The 21,338-nt window shown below is 44.0% G+C and overlaps 1 protein-coding gene across 2 annotated transcripts in view; it reads left to right on the top strand.

Moving 5' to 3' along the window:
• Positions 1-21,338, top strand: part of LOC129864114 (nucleus accumbens-associated protein 2-like) — a 59,936-nt gene that overhangs the window by 20,329 nt on the left and 18,269 nt on the right. The gene's annotated exons all lie outside the window — the stretch shown is intronic.

Below are 21,338 nucleotides of genomic sequence, written 5' to 3'. Positions count from 1 at the left end.
ACGTTGAGCACGTGCACTCAACTTCTTTGGTCGACCATGGCGAGGCCTGTTCTGAGTGGAACCTGTCCAGTTAAATCGCTGTATGGTCTTGGCCACCGTGCTGCAGCTCAGTTTCAGAGTCTTGGCAATCTTCTTATAGCCGAGGCCATCTTTATGTAGAGCAACAATTATTTTTTTCAGATCCTCAGAGAGTTCTTTGCCATGAGGTGCCATGTTAAACTTCCAGTAACCAGTCAGTATGAGGGAGTGTGAGAGCGATGACACCAAATTTAACACACCTGCTCCCCATTCACACCTGAGACCTTGTAACACTAACGAGTCACATGACACCGGGGAGGGAAAATGGCTAATTGGGCCCAATTTGGACATTTTCACTTAGGGGTGTACTCACTTTTGTTGCCAGCGGTTTAGACATTAATGCCTCTGTGTTGAGTTATTTTGAGGGGACAGCAAATTTACACTGTTATACAAGCTGTACACTTACTACTTTACATTGTAGCAAAGTGTCATTTCTTCAGTGTTGTCACATGAAAAGATATACTCAAATATTTACAAAAATGTGAGGGGTGTACTCACTTTTGTGATATACTGTATCAATGATGTCGCTCTTGCTGCTGGTGATTCTCCGATCCAACTCCACGCATACGACACCATTCTGTATACGTCTGGCCCTTCTTCGGACACTGTGCTAACAAACCTCCAAACGCGCTTCAACGCCATACAACACTCCTTCCGTGGCCTCCAACTGCTTTTAAATGCTAGTAAAACTAAGTGCATTCTCTTCAACTGATTGCTGCCCGCACCCTCCCACCCGACTAGCATCACTACTCTGGACGGTTCGTACCTAGAATATGTGGACAACTACAAATACCTAGGTGTCTGGTTAGACTGTAAACTCTATTTATTGCTATTTACAGATTGGCTGTGTACAGGTACAGTGATCGGTAAGCTGCTCTGACAGCTGATGCTTAAATTAGAGAGGGAGATATAAGACTCCAGCTTTAGAGATTTTTGTAGTTCGTTCCAGTCATTGGCAGCAGAGAACTGGAAGGAGAGGCGGCCAAAGGAAGAATTGGTTTTGGGGGTGACCAGAGAGATATACCTGCTGGAGCGCGTGCTACAGGTAGGTGCTGCTATGGTGACCAGCGAGTTGAGATAAGGGGGGACTTTATTGATTGAGAATCATACCCGGCCGAACACAAACAACCCAACAAGAAAATAACACCTCGACCACCCACCCCAACTCACGCCCTGACCAACTAAATAAACACAAGAAAAAGGAAAAACAGGTCAGGAACGTGACACCATAGTTCTTTTGTGTTTTCTTTGTTTTAGTGTTGGTCAGGACGTGAGCTGAGTGGGCATTCTATGTTGTGTGTCTAGTTTTCCCGTTTCTATGTTTGGCCTGATATGGTTCTCAATCAGAGGCAGGTGTTAGTCATTGTCTCTGATTGGGAACCATATTTAGGTAGCCTGTTTTGTGTTGGGTTTTGTGGGTGGTTGTCTTCTGTCTTCGTGTGTCTGCACCAGACAGAACTGTTTTGTTTTTTTCACATTTGTTGTTTTGTATTTTGTAGTGTTCAAGTTTATTGTCTTTATTAAACATGATGAACACTAACCACGCTGCGCTTTGGTCCTCTCCTTCTTCCACCGAAGAAAACCGTTACATTATCTTGGTCAGGTCGCAGTTGTAAATGAGAACTTGTTCTCAACTGGCCTACCTGGTCAAATAAAGGTGAAATAAAATAAATTGTGTCTTGACTGTTAACTGTGTGTAGTCAGTAGGGTAGGAAATATGCTATAGAAATATCAATGAAAGGCGTGGTAACACTTTACATTAAGTCAAAGAAGTAGTATAATTCTTACTACATCATTGTACTAACATGGATTTAATAAAGTTATCACTGCCACTTTAAATAAAGCCACTTTAATAATGTCTACATATCCTACATTACTCTTCTCATATGTAAACTCAGCAACAAAAAAAACTTCCTCTCACTGTCAACTGCGTTTAGTTGTTTATTTTCAGCAAACTTGACATGTGTAAATATTTGTATGAACATAACAAGATTCAACAACTGAGACATAAACTGAACAAGTTCCACAGACATGTGACTAACAGAAATTGAATAATGTGTCCCTGAACAAAGGGGGGGTCAAAATCAAAAGTAACAGTCAGTATCTTGTGTGGCCACCAGCTGCATTAAGTACTGCAGTGCATCTCCTCCTCATGGACTGCACCAGATTTGCCAGTTTTTGCTGTGAGATGTTACCCCACTCTTCCACCAAGGCACCTGCAAGTTCCCGGACATTTCTGGGGGGAATGGCCCTAGCCCTCCGATCCAACAGGTCCCAGACGTGCTTACTGGGATTGAGATCCGGGCTCTTCGCTGTCTTGCAGGAAATCACTCACAGAACGAGCAGTATGGCTGGTGGCATTGTCATGCTGGAGGGTCATGTCAGGATGAGCCTGCAGGAAGAGTACCACATGAGGGAGGAGGATGTCTTCCCTGTAACGCACATCATTGAGATTGCCTGCAATGACAACAAGCTCAGTCTGATGATGCTGTGACACACCGTCCCAGACCATGACGGACCCTCCACCTCCAAATCGATCCCGCTCCAGAGTACAGGCCTCGGTGTAATGCCCATTCCTTCGACGATATACGCAATTCCGACCATCACCCCTGGTGAGACAAACCGCGACTCATCAGTGAAGAGCACTTTTTGCCAGTCCTGTCTGGTCCAGCGACGGTGGGTTTGTGCCCATAGGCGACGTTGTTGCCGGTGATGTCTGGTGAGGACCTGCCTTTACAACAGGCCTACAAGCCCTCAGCCCTCTTTCAGCCTATTGCGGACAGTCTGAGCACTGATAGAGGGATTGTGTGTTCCTGGTTTAACTCTGGCAGTTGTTGTTGCCATCCTGCACCTGTCCCGCAGGTGTGATGTTCGGGTGTACCGATCCTGTGCAGGTGTTGTTACACATGGTCTGCCACTGCGAGGACAATCAGCTTTCCGTTCTGTCTCCCTGTAGCCCTGTCTTAGGCGTCTCACAGTACAGGACATTGCAATTTATTTCCCTGGCCACATCTACAGTCCTCATGCCTCCTTGCAGCATGCCTAAGGCACCTTCACGCAGATGAGCAGGGACCCTGGGCATCTTTCTTTTGCCGTTTTTCAGAGTCAGTAGAAAGGCCTCTTTAGTGTCCTGTTTTCATAACTGTGACCTTAATTGCCTACCGTCTGTAAGCTGTTAGTGTCTTAACGACTGTTCCACAGGTTCATGTTCATTAATTGTTTAAGGTTCATTGACCAGGCATGGGAAATAGTGTTTAAACCCTTTACAATGAAGATCTGTGAAGTTATTTGGATTTTTACGAATTATCTTTGAAAGACACGGTTTTGAAAAAGTGACGTTTCTTTTTTTTGCTGAGTTTATATACTGTATTCTATACCATCTACTGCATCTTGCCTATGCCGCACGGCCATCGCTCATCCATAGATTTATATGAACATATTATTTTTCCATCCCTTTACATTTGTGTGTATAAGGTAGTCATCGTGAATTTGTTCGATTTGTTAGATTACTTGTTTGATATTACTGCACTGTCGGAACTAGAGGCACAAGCATTTCGCTACACTCGCATTAACATTTTAACATCTGCTAACTATGTGTATGTGACCAATAAAATTTGATTTGATTTGACATACTACATAGTATTTTAGTGATTACAGCGATAGACATTTATAGAGATTTAAAAAGGGCTGCCACAATCAATTCCCTTATTATGAATCCTATCATGCATGGAGACTAATCTCTCATGGACAGACTACGGGTCTCCATGTAATCTCGGTTAACCCAGAACAAAAATGTTGTATAATTTGGTCAGATGCTCGATGTTTACGTAAACATCAAGTATCTGACCAAATGATGAGAGATTTTAGTTCTGGGTTAACCGAAATTACGTGGAGACCCATGACTTTCCCGCTTTTAAGTAAACTCACTGAAGGTCAATCCCATGTAAATATAAGGAAGTCTTTGTCTATGCTGTTTATTACTAGGTCTATAGGAAAAGACACCTCCTTTGAGTGGACTGGTCAGGGGCTTCCAGTAATTATTTAAGTTGACATGCTATTTGAGTTCACATGTATGTGGAGTGTGGGGGGATGTAACTGCTATAATACCTAGCCAAGTCTGGTAAACCACTAACGTGAGATTCTGTCTGTGTGTGTGTGTGTGCGTGCGTGCATTCTTGCCTGCGTGCCTAGCTGTGTGTTTGTGTAAAGCGCCATACCTACGTGTCTAGCTGTGTCTGTGGAAAGCAAGTGGAAACAATAAAATTACACTGAACCAAAATTGAAACGCAACAGGCAACAATTTCAGAGATTTTACTGAGTTACACTTCACATAAGGATATCAGTCAATTGAAATAAATTCTTTAGGCCCTAATCTATAGATTCAACATGACTGAGCAGGGGCGCAGCCATGGGTGGTCCTGGCAGGGCATAGGCCCACCCACTGGAGAGCCAGGCCCAGCCAATCAGGATGAGTTTTCCCCACAAAAGAGCTTTATTTCAGAAAGAAATACTACTCAGTTTCATCATACCAAGGTAGCTTAGCAGTTCAGACGTATTTTTCCGTGTTGTCGTGTCGTGTCCTGTATATATATATATTTACACCTTTTCTTCACATATCTTTTATTTATTTTATTATCCAAGAACTCAACTACAAAAGCTTTCCTGCAAAAGCTTTCCTGCAACCCGCTTCACCAATTACAATAAGTACTATTCACCTCAATCTGAAAATCCATCGTGGAAGATAGCCAGGGGCTAATTCAGAAGCTAGCCTGAAAGCTAATCCAGAAGCTACTCCGATAGCTAGCCAGAAGCTAATCTGTAGCTGCCCCGAAATTAGCCGGTTTGCTGGCTAGCGTTGGTGTTTCAGCTGCCCACGTTTTGCGGTCATCAGCTATTCCTCTAGCTCGATAATCTACCGGCACTTTAGTGCAACGCGACTCGGACCGGAGCATTCCGGGACTTTTTTTCTCTCAGTTTCCCCGGATTCCAACCGCAGCCTCAGCCTCTATTTTGCACCTTGATTTCGCAGCTAGCTAGCTGCATACCGTGTGACTATTGGCTTACGTCGACCCCGGAGCTAACTCAAATCATGCTGGAGCTAGCCAGCTGAGGAGTTCCATCACCATCCGGACCCGCTTCTTTGTTGCTGCTGCAGATACGGAACCCCACCGGGCCTTCACGACTGACTGCCGACGTTATCTGCCCGAGGGATTTATCCAACCGGCACCTCCGTCCCGGCGTTACCTGAACGCTCATCTGAGGCCCGCTAATCGTTAGCTGTCTTATCGGCTGCTATCTGAACAAAACCCCACTACACGGAACCTACCGACGGAAACGCACGAGGTATCTACAAACAGACCTCCATCCTATGCTGCTACCGATAGCCATATACCCGGCCAGCTGTCTGGATCGCCACGACCCCAACCAACCTCTACTCACTGGACCCTTATTTATCACTCGATTAAGCTTGCCTCTCCTTAATGTAAATATGCCTTGTCCATTGCTGTTCTGGTTAGTGTTTATTGGCTTATTTCACTGTAGAGATTCTAGCCCTGCTCTCTATACCATATCCAACCCTGCAGTTCCACCACCCACATATGCGATGACATCACCTGGTTTCAATGATGTTTCTAGAGACAAGATCTCTCTCATCATCACTCAATACCTAGGTTTACCTCCACTGTATTCACATCCTACCATACCTTTGTCTGTACATTATTCCTTTAAACTATTTTATCGCCCCCAGAAACTTCCTTTTACTCTCTGCTCTGGTAGCTCTAGGCGACCAATTCTCATAGCTTTTAGCCGTACTATTATCCTACTTCTCCTCTGTTCCTCTGGTGATGTAGAGGTGAATCCAGGCCCTGCAGTACCTGGCTCCACTCCTATTCCCCAGGCGCTCTCTTTTGATGACCTCTGTAACCGTAATAGCCTTGGCTTCATGCATGTTAACATTAGGAGCCTCCTCCCTAAGTTTGTTTTGTTCACTGCTTTAGCACACTCTACCAACCCGGATGTATTAGCCGTGTCTGAATCCTGGCTTAGAAAGACCACCAAAAATTCAGACATTTTTATCCCCAATTACAATATTTTCAGACAAGATAGAACGGCCAAAGGGGGCGGTGTTGCAATCTACTGCAAAGACTGCCTGCAGAGTTCTGTAATACTATCCAGGTCTGTTCCCAAACAATTTGAACTTCTACTTTTAAAAATCCACCTCTCTAAAAACAAGTCTCTCACCGTTGCCGCCTGCTATAGACCACCCTCTGCCCCCAGCTGTGCTCTGGACACTATATGTGAACTGATTGCCCCCCATCTATCTTCAGAGCTCGTGCTGCTAGGCGACCTAAATTTGAACATGCTCAACACCCCAGCCACCCTACAATCTAAGCTTGATGCCCTCAATCTCACACAAATTATTAATGAACCTACCAGGTACCACCCCAATTCCGTAAACACGGGTACCCTCATAGATATCATCCTAACAAACTTGCCCTCCAAATACACCTCTGCTGTTTTTAACCAAGATCTCAGCGATCACTGCCTCATTGCCTGCATCCGTAATGGGTCAGCGGTCAAACGACCTCCACTCATCACTGTCAAACGCTCCCTGAAACACTTCAGCGAGCAGGCCTTCCTAATTGACCTGGCCGGGGTATCCTGGAAGGATATTGATCTCATCCCGTCAGTAGAGGATGCCTGGTCATTTTTTTTAAATGCCTTCCTCACCATCTTGAATAAGCATGCCCCATTCAAGAAATTTAGAACCAGGAACAGATATAGCCCTTGGTTCTCTCCTGACCTGACTGCCCTTAACCAACAGAAAAACATCCTATGGCGTTCTGCATTAGCATCGAACAGCCCCCGTGATATGCAACTTTTCAGGGAAGCCAGAAACCAATATACACAGGCAGTTAGAACAGCCAAGGCTAGCTTTTTCAAGCAGAAATTTGCTTCCTGCAACACAAATTCAAAAAAGTTCTGGGACACCGTAAAGTCCATGGAGAATAAGAACACCTCCTCCCAGCTTCCAACCGCCCTGAAGATAGGAAACACTGTCACCACCGACAAATCCACTATAATTGAGAATTTCAATAAGCATTTTTCTACGGCTGGCCATGCTTTCCACCTGGCTACCCCTACCCGGGACAACAGCACTGCCCTCCCCTCTGCTACTCGCCCAAGCCTTCCCCATTTCTCTTTCTCCCAAATACAGTCAGCTGATGTTCTTAATGAGCTGCAAAATCTGGACCCTTACAAATCAGCCGGGCTAGATAATCTGGACCCTTTCTTTCTAAAACTATCTGCTGAAATTGTTGCCACCCCTATTACTAGCCTCTTCAACCTCTCTTTCGTGTCGTCTGAGATCCCCAAAGATTGGAAAGCAGCTGCGGTTATCCCCCTCTTCAAAGGGGGGGACACCCTTGACCCTAACTGCTACAGACCTATATCTATCCTACCCTGCCTTTCTAAGGTCTTCGAAAGCCAAGTCAACAAACAGATTACCGACCATTTCGAATCACACCACACCTTCTCCGCTATGCAATCTGGTTTCAGAGCTGGTCATGGGTGCACCTCAGCCACGCTCAAGGTCATAAACGATATCGTAACCGCCATCGATAGGAAACAATACTGTGCAGCCGTATTCATTGACCTGGCCAAGGCTTTTGACTCTGTCAATCACCACATCCTCATTGGCAGACTCGACAGCCTTGGTTTCTCTAATGATTGCCTCGCCTGGTTCACCAACTACTTCTCTGATAGAGTTCAGTGTGTCAAATCGGAGGGTCTGTTGTCCGGGCCTCTGGCAGTCTCTATGGGGGTGCCACAGGGTTCAATTCTTGGACCGACTCTCTTCTCTGTTTACATCAATGATGTCGCTCTTGCTGCTGGTGATTCTCTGATCCACCTCTACGCAGACGACACTATTCTGTATACTTCTGGCCCTTCTTTTGACACTGTGTTAACAACCCTCCAGGCGAGCTTCAATGCCATACAACTCTCCTTCCGTGGCCTCCAACTGCTCTTAAATACAAGTAAAACCAAATGCATGCTCTTCAACCGATCGCTGCCTGCTCCTGCCCGCCTGTCCAACATCACTACTTTGGACGGCTCTGACTTAGAATATGTGGACAACTACAAATACCTAGGTGTCTGGTTAGACTGTAAACTCTCCTTCCAGACCCACATCAAACATCTCCAATCCAAAGTCAAATCTAGAATTGGCTTCCTATTCCGCAACAAAGCATCCTTTACTCATGCTGCCAAACATACCCTTGTAAAACTGACCATCCTACCAATCCTCGACTTCGGTGATGTCATTTACAAAATAGCCTCCAAAACCCTACTCAATAAATTGGATGCAGTCTATCACAGTGCCATCCGTTTTGTCACCAAAGCCCCATATACTACCCACCACTGCGACCTGTACACTCTCGTTGGCTGGCCCTCGCTTCATACTCGTCGCCAAACCCATTGGTTCCAGGTCATCTACAAGACCCTGCTAGGTAAAGTCCCCCCTTATCTCAGCTCGCTGGTCACCATAGCAGCACCTACCCGTAGCACGCGCTCCAGCAGGTATATCTCTCTAGTCACCCCCAAAACCAATTCTTCCTTTGGACGCCTCTCCTTCCAGTTCTCTGCTGCCAATGACTGGAACGAACTACAAAAATCTCTGAAACTGGAAACACCTATCTCCCTCACTAGCTTTAAGCACCAGCTGTCAGAGCAGCTCATAGATTACTGCACCTGTACATAACCCATCTACAATTTAGCCCAAACAACTACCTCTTTACCTACTGTATTTATTTATTAATTTATTTTGCTCCTTTGCACCCCATTATTTCTGTCTCTACTTTGCACTTTCTTCCAATGCAAACCAACCATTCCAGTGTTTTTTTTAGTTTTTATTTTACTTGCTGTGTTGTACTCACTTCGCCTCCATGGCCTTTTTATATTTTTATTTATTTATACATATATCTGTTTGCCTTCACCTCCCTTATCTCACCTCACTTGCTCACATTGTATATAGACTTCTTTTTTTATCTTTTTCACTGTATTATATGTTTGTTTTTACTCCATGTGTAACTATGTGTTGTTGTATGTGTCGAACTGCTTTGCTTTATCTTGGCCAGGTCGCAATTGTAAATGAGAACGTGTTCTCAATTTGCCTACCTGGTTAAATAAAGGTTAAATAAAAAAATAAAATAAAAAATCAGCTGTCTGGGTGGCTGGTCTCAGAGGATCACTCAGGTGAAGAAGCTGGATGTGGAGGTCATGTTCTGGCGTGGTTACACGTGGTCTGCGATTGTGAGGCCGGTTGGATGGACTGCCAAATTCTCTAAAACGATGTTGGAGGCGGCTTATGGTAGAGAAATTAACATTACATTCTCTGACAACACCTCTGGTGGACATTCCTGTAGTCAGCATGCCAATTGCATGCTCACTCAAAACTTGAGACATCTGTAGCATTGTGTTGTGTGACAAAACTGCACATTTTAGAGTGGCCTTTTATTGTCCCCAGCACAAGGTGCAACTGTGTAATGATCATGCTGTTTAATCAGCTTCTTGATATGCCACACCTGTCAGGTGGATGATTATCTTGGCAAAGAAGAAATGCTCACTTACAAGGATGTAAACAAGTTTGTGCAAGTCTGAGAGAAATAAGAGAAATACGATTTTTGTGTGTATGGAACATTTCTGGGATCTTTTATTTCTGCTCATGAAACAAGGGACCAACACTTTGCATGTTGTGTTTAAATTTTTGTTCAGTATATTTTTAGAGGCATGGGTGGACCCACAGCAAAGTACAGCAGAAGTTTGCCAAGTCCTTATCATGGAAAATCTGTAGGTTATATAATATAACTTGCTGGAATTCAATATTTCCTGCAGGTTTACAGTAGTTTATCTGCAACCAGTTCTCTGTGCTCCATTTCAGAAGTATACTGAGGGTGTTGTGTATGTTTCGGTGTGCCGACCGTGACCGGTGATGCTGAATGATGTGTCCTCCTTTCACTTTGCGCATCAGCAGCCATGTTGCCCCACTCTGATGTCAGACGTGCATCACATGATGTACAGTAATTCACTCAGCTGAGAATGGAGGTTATGTATGTGCTCTGCTGACCTGACTAGCATGTTTTCTGTCTTTCACTCTCTCTTTTTTTGAATTTTTTGTCGTCTCTCACTCAATCACTTTCCAATTTCGAGACTGCATATAGCCTACTACAGTTTGTCTTTCTCATTCATCCCTATGTGCCTCTTCCCTCTCTTTTTCTCTCTCTCTCTCTCTCTCTCTCTCACTCACTCACTCACTTTCCCTTCATATACCATGTATCTCTGTGTTTTTCTAATCTCATTTCTCTCTCCCCCTCTCTTCTGCTGACTCATATAGAATCAGGGCGTTCCGTCCTTAAAAACAGGTGACTCAATGGCACAAGAACACAGCAGAGTTTTTTTGTAGATTGAGTTATAGAGTCCTCTTACCCTGCAGAGGATGCTGTACCCAATTCTGTCCTCCACACACACACACACACACACACACACACACACACACACACACACACACACACACACACACACACACACACACACACACACACACACACACACACACACACACACACACGCCTACACTCGTTTCTCTCTCTCTGTGTCATACTGTACACAAACAAGAACACACTCAGGCACACGCCTACACTCTCTCGCTCTCTCTTTCAAACTCACACCAACTTACTCTCATACACATGCATGCATGCTACACTTTCTCACCAACTCTCTTTCACACACACACACACACACACACCCACACACCCACCCACACACACACCTCCCATTACCTCAGACCGAGTGGAAACTACATCCCTGTATGAGACAGTAACATTCTGCAGGCCCGAGTCTGTAGTGTTGACCCCCCTGTCCTTAAAGGCCCAGTGCAGTCAAAATGATTTTCCTTGTGTTTTGTATCATATTGTACAACAGCTGATGAAACAAACACTGTCAAAGTGTGAAAACATTTCATCAGTGTTATTTCCTGATAGTTGCTTGTTGAAAATACAGTCACATGACCTAATCAGCAGGTTTGCTGATTAGAACAGCAAGCGTTTGTGTCCCTGGCTAGATTGCTATTAGAGGACATTGATGCTAGTGTCGTGGAAATTCTACACAGGGACACTCGGAGTCTATCTTAAATTAATAATTGTTTATTAACAGCAAGCTGGAGAGGTCACAGTATGTGGACACTTTTCAAATGAGTGAATTCGGCTATTTCAGCCACACCCATTGCTGACTGGTGTATAAAATCAAGCACACAGCCACGCAATCTCCATAGACAAACATTGGCACCGTCATAGGATGCCACCTTTCCAACAAGTCAGTTAGTCAAATGTCTGCCCTGTGGAAACGTCTAGAAGCAACAACGGCTCAGCTGTGAAGTGGTAGCCCACACAAGCTCACAGAATGCATAGTTCCAACTGTAAAGTTTGGTGGAGGAGAAATAATGGTCTGGGGCAGTTGATTTGAATTAGGCCTCTTGTTTCTAGTGAAGGGAAATCTTAGCGCTACAGCATAGACATTCTAGGCGATTCTGTGCTTCCAACTTTGTGGCAACAGTTTGGGGCAGGCCCTTTCCTGTTTATTCATGACAATGCCCCTGTGCACAAAGCGAGGTCCATAAAGAAATGGTTTGTTGAGATCGGTGTGGAAGAACTTGACTGGCCTACACAGAGCCCTGACCTCAACCCCATCAAACACCTTTGGGATGAATTGAATGCAGCCTGCAAGCCAGGCATAATCGCCCAACATCAGTGCCAGACCTCACTAATGCTCTTGTAGCTGAATGGAAGCAAGTCCCCACAGCAATGTTCCTACATCTAGTGGAAAGCTGTCCCACAAGAGTGGAGGCTGTTATACTTTTGGTCATGTAGTGTATTTGTGAGTTTATTCTAACACCTGATTCGCACAAGGTCTATGACCCTCAAACTCAACTCTGGACCTCGAAGCCAGTTCCACTGCATTTTTTCATTGTTCCCCTCTAATCAGGGACTGATTTAAACATGGGACACCATGTGTGTGTAATTAACTATCAAGTAGATCAGAAAACAAGCAGGCCTCATATGGTAAGAGTTGAGTACCCCTGGTCTATGATATAGACTGTGACAATGACTGTCGTCTTACTGTAGCTATTATTAGATCACATGGCACTTATGCTGCCCTCGATACACAGCTGATACACACGCTCATGTTAGCACACACACACACACACTCCTCGGGTTTGGGTTTCCCTGGACGGAAGGGAATAACCTGCACAATTCTCTAATGTAATACTGAGTTCTCTACTGCTGTCTTCTTCAAGCACTCTAATGGCATTTTTTGTGTTATCTCTCTCTTCACCTAGATCATTTTCTCTGTCTGTTTCTCTTTTTATGTCTCTGCCTCTGTCACTCTGTCCCACTTTTTACCTACCTCTCGCTGTCTCCCCTGTTCCACCCCCTCTCTCTTTCTCTCTCTCCCTTTGTCATCCTCCATCCCCTCTCTCTCATGCTGTATTCATTGTCAGTGGGGCTGCTGTGAATGTTTGTTTGTTTAGCTCCTACGCCCACTTGGAGTCCATTAGCGCACTCACTGGCAGTCCCTCTACTGATTTTACTCCCTAGGAGTACAGTCAGAAACCTGTGTTGAGAGACTCAAGTGGAGGGTGGTTGAGATGTGAGTGTATTGGTTAATAGAAATAGTAGTTAGTTACTACAATAACTATACGGCTATGCACCAGACTAGTTAGGGAATATATGGATGTTGTATGAATATGATAAATATTGTGATAAATGATACATGTGTGTTATGCTCTGTACGTTTAAACTGTAAGTTGTGTTGTATATGTAGCCATTGTGATGATAACGAGAGCTTAGAGACAGCTAAGAAAGCCTTGAACAAAAAAAACTAAACAATATTCATAGCAACAACAAACAAATCATTGTATGCATATTACACAAGCCGCAATTCACAAAATGATTCCAACGACAAAAATAAATGATCTGACATTGACTTTGCGCAGACAACTTCTCCCAGGGGAGTAGTCAAACAAAGCCTGACGTTGTATTATAGGCAGCCATAAGCACTCAGACACCTCTCCTCTGTTCCTCCTCCTCTCTCTCTCTCTCTCTCTCACACACACTTCTCTCAATGCATACCATAATGCTCCTCTCAGACAGAGAGCTGAGGCTCTCTCCCAATTGGTAGAACTGTTGCCATGGAGCCGACCGTCTCAACAATGTAGATGGAATCTGTTGTCTGTTAAACTTTAGACATGAGAACAACTGCAGTATCTGAATATTTATAGAGAGGGATTGTTCATATTATCAGGATAAAGATAAGACCCAGATGCCGACCGTGTCGAAGTAACAATGTTTATTACAGCAACAGGGGCAAAGGTACAGGACGGCAGGCAGGCTCAGGGTCAGGTCAGGCAGAGGTTGGTAATTCAGAGACGGGGCAAAAGTACAGAAAACGCTGGTTGACTTGACAAACAAGACGAACTGGCAACAGACAAACAGAGAACACCGGTATAAATACACAGGGGATAATGGGGAAGATGAGCTACACCTGGGGGGGTGGAGACAATCACAAAGACAGGTGAAACAGATCCGTGTGTGACACATATTGAGAATGTATAGCTTCACCATTATAGCAGTGACTAGACTTTGTGCTGGAAAGCTGTTAGCCTATGTTTGCCTCTGTTTAACATTGTATAGAATTTGAATTGACTTGTATCTATCCTCGAAGGGATATTGAATAACACACATTATAAGCATTGAAAGGTGCTGCTGCACTATATGCATTAAAACATATATTGTTAAGCCTACATATGTAGGATCTTAATTTGAGCCAGTTTGCTACAGCAGGAAAATAATCCTGCAGCAACAGAAATGTTGAATTATTATGTGGATTATAATTAATAGACATTTTTGTAGGGGTTGATACATTTTTCATGAGGGCAAATCAAGTCTGAAATTTCAATGTGGAAATTACAAACTTTAGATCCTTTTTGAGACTCTAATACACTACAAGTTTGCATTTCCTCCTGTGCAGGAAAATTCTCAGCAACAAAATACTGATCAAATTAAAATCCTTGCTGGGACGGCTACTTCAGTTGCTGAGACCGCTACTATTTGTCCCGGAACACTGCCAAACCCTAAAGTCTGAAGAGCTGCTACTTGGCAAAGCAGCTAGCCTATCTGCTAGCTATTGAGCTAGCCAGGTTTCCTTGACAGTGTGAACACAGCCCGTGACGTGGTTAGCCCTTGTGGCTGGGACCGCGGATATTCCCGGGTTTGTGGCAGTTTAAATATCTGCTGTTGCTGTTTCCATTGGCCTATGTGAACTTGCTGGCAGGAATTGTGTGGAGTTCCAGCGTAAGCCAACGTTGCTACCATCATGCCGTCCAAAGTTAAAGAAGGTTGGAGTAATGGAGAGACAGTGTTTCCCTATCACAGGTGTGTGATCTTTTAAATCAACAAAATATGTCTACAAGTAATTGTTACAGCAACAGGAAAAGATTTTACCTGCGCTACAGACGGCTATATCGGTCCGCTAATACAGGACTACTTATTCTGATTTTTCTGTGGGTGCTGCAGCACTCTCAGCACATCTACTTCCCGCAGCTATGTACCAGCATCTCCACATGAGACCTGGATGGAGTCTGAGGAGAAAGTGAGAAAAATGATCACCAAAATGCTGCAGATGGATCATAGGAATATTGAGGTGGAGCGCCTGTAACCAGCCCAGGTGACATACCCAGGCTGATAGTGTTCAAGTTCCTAAGTTTCAAGGACAAGATGGCTGTTATGGAGAGAGCCAAGAACTTGAGAGGAACCAACATCTTCCTCAATGAGGACTTCTCTGAAGCTGTGCGCCAGAGGTGGAAATAACTTATTCCAGCTATGAAAGCTGCCAGAGAACATGGGGACATTGCTTAAATCTGCTACGACAAGCTCATTGTCCACCCTCCCTCCCAAAAGCCTGGGTGAGAGAGAAAGGCAAACTTCCGGGTCAGTAGCTTCAGTCCAACATCACACACATACACCAACTGAAACTCACAAGTGCCTGATTATTGGTCTCTATTAGCTAAACAATGTTTGTTTTGTACTTATTTCTTTCTCCATATTATGCCTATCTCTGTCCAAATACAATGCTATTTTTCAGTTAACTACTGGCTTTCAGCATGCATATAGAGAATGGCACTCAACTTGTACTGCACTGACTCAGATGACAGATGATTGGTTAAATTAAATGGATAACAAGATGATAGTTGGAACTGTATTGTTAGATTTCAGTGCAGCCTTTGATGTTATTGAAGAAACTCACTTGCTAAGGCTTTACATCACCTGCCATCACATAGTGGAAAGTTATTTATCCAATAGAACCCAGTGAGTTTTCTTCAATGGAAGCTACTGCAACATCAGATATGTACAGTGTGGTGTCCCTCAAGGCAGTTACCTTGGGCTGCTACTCTTCTCTATTTTTACATGATTTGCCACTGGTCTTACACAAAGTTAGAATGACTATGTATGCGGATGATTCCACACTCTACATGTCAGCACCCAAAGCCAGTGAGCTCACTGAAATTCTAAGTAAGGAGTTACAGTCAGTATCAGACTGGGTGATTAGTAATACACTGGTCTTAAATACTGTACATCTAAAACTAAAAGCATTGCATTTGGCTCAAAACATTCTCTAAGACCTAAATCTCAACTGGAGTTGTGCATGAAGGGTTAACCATTGAGTAAGTTGAATAAGCTAAACTCCTAGGTATCTCTACACTCTACTCAGCAAATTGGATGTAGTCTATCACAGTGTCATCCGTTTTGTCACTAAAGCCCCATATACTACCCACCACTGCGACCTGTATGCTCTCATTGGCTGGCTCTCCGTCGCCAAACCCACTGGCTCCAAATCATCTATAAGTCTTTGCTAGGTAAAGCCCCGCCTTAGCTCAGCTCAGTGGTCACCATAGCAACACCCACACGTAGCACGCGCTCCAGCAGGTATATCTCACTGGTCATCCCCAAAGCCAACACCTCCTTTGGCAGCCTTTCCTTCCAGTTCTCTGCTGCCAATGACTGGAACGAATTGCAAAAATTATTGAAGCTGGAATCTTATATCTCCCTCTCTAACTTTAAGCATCAGCTGGCAGAGCAGCTTACCGATCACTGTACCTGTACACAGCCCATCTGTAAATAGCACACCCAACTACCTCATCCCCATGCTATTATTATTTTCTTCTCTTTTGCTCACCAGTATCTCTACTTGCACATCATTATCTGCACATCTATCACTCCAGTGTAAATGCTAAATTGTAATTATTTTGCCTCTATGGCCTATTTATTGCCTTACCTCCCTAACCTTACTACATCTGCACACACTGTACATAGATTTTTCTATTGTGTTATTGACTGTACATTTGTTTATCCCATGTGTAACTGTGTTGTTTTTTAAAATTGTATTATTCGTTTTTCTATTTCACCTTTATTTAACCAGGTAGGCTAGTTGAGAACAAGTTCTCATTTACAACTGCGACCTGGCCAAGACAAAGCAAAGCAGTGCGTCACAAACAACAACACAGAGCTACACAGGGACTGCATCCAATTAGAGTGTTGGAGGCTATTTTGTAAATGACATCGCCGAAGTCAAGGATTGGTAGGATAGTCAGTTTTACGAGGGTATGTTTGGCAGCATGAGTGAAGGATGCTTTGTTGCGAAATAGGAAGCAGATTCTAGATTTAATTTTGGATTGGAGATGCTTAATGTGAGTCTGGAAGGAGAGTTTACAGTCTAACCAGACACCTAGGTATTTGTAGTTGTCCACATATTCTAAGTCAGAACTGTCCAGAGTAGTGATGCTGGATGGGCGTGCAGGTGTGATAGCGATCGGTTGAAGGGCATGCATTTAGTTTTACTTGCATTTAAGAGCAGTTGGAGGCCACGGAAGGAGAGTTGTATGGCATTGAAGCTCGTTTGGAGGTTAGTAAACATAGTGTCCAAAGAAGAGCCAGAGGTATACAGAATGGTGTCTTCTGCGTAGAAGTGGATCAGAGATTCACCAGCAGCAAGAGCGACATCATTGACGTATACAGAGAAGAGAGTTGGCCCGAGAATTGAACCCTGTGGCACCCCCATAGAGACTGCCAGAGGTCATAGAGACTGCCAGAGGTCCGGACAATAGGCCCTCCGATTTGACACACTGAACTCTATCTGAGAAGTAGTTGGTGAACCAGGCGAGGCAGTCGTTTGAGAAACCAAGGCTGTTGAGTATGCCGATAAGAATGTGGTGATTGACAGAGTCGTAGCCTTGGCCAGGTCGCAGTTGTAAACGAGAACTTGTTCTCAACTGGCCTACCTGGTTAAATAAAGGTGAAATAAAATAATTAAAAATTATTATCATGGTCAAGTCATATTGACAGAGTTGTTGTGAAGATGGGGAGGGGTAGGTTTGTTATTAAAATATGCTCTGCCTTTTTTTACACAAAAAACAACTGTACTAGTTGTTCAGGCTCTGGTCTTGTCCCATCTTGATTATTGTCCGGTAATATGGTCAAGTGCAGCAAAAAAAGACCTAGCAAAGCTGCAGCTGGCTCAAAACAGAGCAGCACACCTTGCCGTTAACTACACCTACAGAACTAACATCAACAACATGCCTGCCAGTCTTTCCTGGTTGAGGCTTAACGGGAAACTAACTGCATCTCTCCTAGTTTTTATGAGAAATGTTACTGTGATGAATATTCCAGATTGTCTGCATAATCAAATAACATTCAGCTAAGACACCCATACAGTGGGGCAAAAAAGTATTTAGTCAGCCACCAATTGTGCAAGTTCTCCCACTTAAAAAGATGAGAGAGGCCTGTAATTTTCATCATAGGTACACTTCAACTATGAAAGACAAAATGAGGGAAAAAATCCAGAAAATCACATTGTAGGATTTTTAATGAATTTATTTGCAAATTGTGGTGGAAAATAAGTATTTGGTCACCTACAAACAAGCAAGATTTCTGGCTCTCACAGACCTGTAACTTATTCTTTAAGAGGCTCCTCTGTCCTCCACTCGTTACCTGTATTAATGGCACCTGTTTGAACTTGTTATCAGTATAAAAGACACCTGTCCACAACCTCAAACAGTCACACTCCAAACTCCACTATAGCCAAGACCAAAGAGCTGTCAAAGGACACCAGAAACAAAATTGTAGACCTGCACCAGGCTGGGAAGACTGAATCTGCACTAGGTAAGCAGCTTGGTTTGAAGAAATCAACTGTGGGTGCAATTATTAGGAAATGGAAGACATACAAGACCACTGATAATCTCCCTCGATCTGGGGCTCCACGCAAGATCTCACCCCGTGGGGTCAAAATGATCACAAGAACGGTGAGCAAAAATCCCAGAACCACACGGGGGGACCTAGTGAATGGCCTGCAGAGAGCTGGGACCAAAGTAACAAAGCCTACCATCAGTAACACACTACGCCGCCAGGGACTCAAATCCTGCAGTGCCAGACGTGTCCCCCTGCTTAAGCCAGTACATGTCCAGGCCCGTCTGAAGTTTTCTAGAGAGCATTTGGATGATCCAGAAGAAGATTGGGAGAATGTCATATGGTCAGATGAAACCAAAATATAACTTTTTGGTAAAAACTAAACTCGTCATGTTTGGAGGACAAAGAATGCTGAGTTGCATCCAAAGAACACCATACCTACTGTGAAGCATGGGGGTGGAAACATCATGCTTTGGGGCTGTTTTTCTGCAAAGGGACCAGGACAACTGATCCGTGTAAAGGAAAGAATGAATGGGGCCATGTATTGTGAGATTTTGAGTGAAAACCTCTTTCCATCAGCAAGGGCATTGAAGATGAAACGTGGCTGGGTCTTTCAGCATGACAATGATCCCAAACACCGCCCGGGCAACGAAGGAGTGGCTTCGTAAGAAGCATTTCAAGGTCCTGGAGTGGCCTAGCCAGTCTCCAGATCTCAACCCCATGGAAAATCTTTGGAGGGAGTTGAAAGTCCGTGTTGCCCAGCAACAGCCCCAAAACATCACTGCTCTAGAGGAGATCTGCATGGAGGAATGGGCCAAAATACCAGCAACAGTGTGTGAAAACCTTGTGAAGACTTACAGAAAACGTTTGACCTCTGTCATTGCCAACAAAGGGTATATAACAAAGTATTGAGATAAACTTTTGTTATTGACCAAATACTTATTTTCCACCACAATTTGCAAATAAATTCATTAAAAATCCTACAATGTGATTTTCTGGATTTATTTTTCTCATTTTGCCTGTCATAGTTGAAGTGTACCTATGATGAAAATTACAGGCCTCTCTCATCTTTTTAAGTGGGAGAACTTGCACAATTGGTGGCTGACTAAATACTTTTTTGCCCCACTGTACATACCCCATACATACCCCATACATAACCCACAAGACATGTCACCAGGGGTCTCTTCCCTAAGTACAAAACAAATTCACGGGAACCCACAGTATTATACAGACCAATGATCGCATGGAACTCCCTTCTGTCTCCAATTACTTAAGCAAACAGTAAAATGACCTTTAAAAACTGATTAAACAACATCTCATGAAATGACGGGGACTGTGAAGGGACACGCATACAAACACTCACACACAGACACACTCTAACCCACACGTCATTTCTGTTGTTGTATTGTTTGTGTATCGTTGTATATTACATTTGTGTGACTGTCCTTGTCTATCATTGTGTCCGTGTTCTGTTACTTGTCATGTATTGCATATTCAAATACTCCATACTGCTACTACAAGTAATCAGCACCAGGCCCCAGAGTGCTGCCCTGATTCAAATTTCCACAACACATTCCAACAAATTTAGAAGGAGCAGTAAAAGCATTCAAATGTCATCTCCCATTCTATAAACTACACCTACACACTCATAACTCACAGTGACACATAAAGAGTGGACGCACACACACACACACACCCTCTCTGACACACAAGCGCATTAACTCTCTTTCTCTCTGATGAAAGTATCTTGTTATTCTTGTCATGTGGCATCGCCCTCTCTCTCTCTCTCTCTCTCTCTCTCTCTCTCTCTGATGTGCTGTGCGCAGTGCTGTGTCGTCCCGTCTGCCTGACTCAACATATTTCTGGCTCCCCCTCCCCCTCTCTGCCCAGGCTGGCACGTACATGCATGTCTGTAGACTCTATACCCAGCATGCTTCACTTCTCTCTGTGCTGTGGCGCACGCGGGACTCACTGCATTGCAGCCCCGTGTGCATTAATTGGCAGAAGGACAGCAGCTCAGAGGGAAAGTGGTGTGAAGAGAGGGAGGGGGAAAGAGAAAGCAGGAGTGAGGGGATGTATCCTAAGACTTCAGCGTGCAGACAGACAGACAGACAGACAGACAGACAGACAGACAGACAGACAGACAGACAGACAGACAGGATGAGGGAAGCGTGTCAATGACGGTATGCAGGTGTTAAATGGGACAGAACTCGTCTGAGTTTTAGTTTTTTTATACAGACATCACCACTGCTGTGGCAGGAATATGAATGCTGATGTGTGACCACACTAACTGACTGTGTGATTCCCCTTCTCCATTTTCTTTCCCTGTGGTGATGTGAAGTGAGAAGTTTGCCCAGTTTTGGTATCTTTTCATTACATCTGGCAGGCTGGGTTTTTGTCTGAGAGGGAGCGAGAAAGAGAGAGAGCCAGAGAGGGAGGTAGATAAAAATTCTGGTGTTGTTTACATAGCAGGTGTTGTTTACATAGCTAAGCAGTGAGTAAATTATGAGTGAAACTCCAATTTTTTACAAACACACATTTCATGTTGCCCACACCCCACACTCTCCCTTTTTCCCTCTCTATATCTCCCTGTCTTCTCTCTCTCTCTCTCTCATGTGTGTGTCAGTCTGTGTCATGGTTGGTTTATGTTCACAGCTTCCCTCACAGTCCTTAGCAGAGACACTCTCTGTACTGTAAGCTGCTGTCTAACCTTTCCCTGGGCTTTCCTCTGTCAAACTCAATGACGTCTGGGGTCCTTTTTCCTTCTCTAATCCATCCCAAACACCAGTCCGGGAGCCCTGCTTAGTGCCCGTGCAAAAATGTAACCATACATCAACAGAGGAAATTGTCTACCTGAACAAACAGTGAACAGTGAACTCAGTGACATCTCACTGGGAGAACTCATTCACTCATGTTAGAAATCCCCCAACAGACACTCACAGCATTTTAAACAGACAATCTAACGTA

The sequence above is a fragment of the Salvelinus fontinalis genome, chromosome 10, assembly GCF_029448725.1.
Source record: "Salvelinus fontinalis isolate EN_2023a chromosome 10, ASM2944872v1, whole genome shotgun sequence".
NCBI lineage: Eukaryota > Metazoa > Chordata > Actinopteri > Salmoniformes > Salmonidae > Salvelinus > Salvelinus fontinalis.
This window is presented reverse-complemented; position numbering and strand designations above follow the sequence as displayed.